Source organism: Populus euphratica, unplaced genomic scaffold (genome assembly GCF_000495115.2).
Source record: "Populus euphratica unplaced genomic scaffold, PopEup_1.0 scaffold2560.1, whole genome shotgun sequence".
Classification (NCBI taxonomy): Eukaryota; Viridiplantae; Streptophyta; class Magnoliopsida; order Malpighiales; family Salicaceae; genus Populus; species Populus euphratica.
In genome coordinates this window covers 17,840-18,869 of record NW_011502429.1, presented here as the reverse complement: position 1 = coordinate 18,869, position 1,030 = coordinate 17,840, and positions in this window count along the sequence as shown.

Sequence of the window (1,030 nt, the reverse complement as noted above, 5' to 3'; positions counted from 1 at the left end):
CTATTATATAAATGAAAGGATTGATTGATGACTTTAAGAACCTAAATTGCAAGGGCAAAGAGATGACCAAAATTCCTATCACATAAATGAAAGTATTGATTGATGACTTGAAGAACTTAAATTGCAAGGATAAAGAGATGGCCAAACTTAGAAAAGAGATGTCGGTGCAATCCAAATCGAAACACTGTTCGGTAATTTGGTCATATCTGGAGCTATAAATCTCATATTTAGGTTTACTTTATATGGATGGAAAGGTAAGAGATGGGCCTACAACTTTCATATGGCGCCCAAGATCTAAAAAGGCCATTTTCAAGTCCAAATTGTTGCAACAACAAAGAAGCCCGAAGTTGTCCTCTAGCTCAAGCACTGTTCAGTATTTTAGCCATATCTGGAGTTCTAGAAGTCCAAATGAGCTGAATTGTTTACATAAGAAAGCTGAGACAATTGCCTACAACTTTCATAAAGTGCATTTTTATCATGATTTTATACCATCATTTTGCACTTGAAGTATCAATAACTCAACTAAAGCATGTTTTATAATAATATATCTAATAATATAAGATACCTTTAATTTGTGGTAAATGTTCATTTTAAACGCAGGCCTATCACATAAATAAAAGGATTGATTGATGACTTGAAGAACTTAAATTGCAAGGATAAAGAGATGGCCAAACTTAAAGCCTATCACATAAATGAAAGGATTAATTGATGACTTTAAGAACCTAAATTGCAAGGGCAAAGAGATGACCAAAATTAGAAAAGAGATGTCGGTGCAATCCAAACCAGAACATTTATTATTATCGTTGTTAAATCTTTACGTTAATATTTCATCTCAAAGTTCTTATCTTCATCTTCATCTTCTTCTTTTTCTTTATTATTATTATTATTATTATTATTGTTATTATTGTTATTATGTTGTTGTATTGTTGTTGTTGTTGTATTGTTGTTATTTATAATTTGTACAATTAACCTCCTTATGGTTCGACCCCGGTCTTGCCGGGTTATTTATTACTTTGACACTCCTGCACTT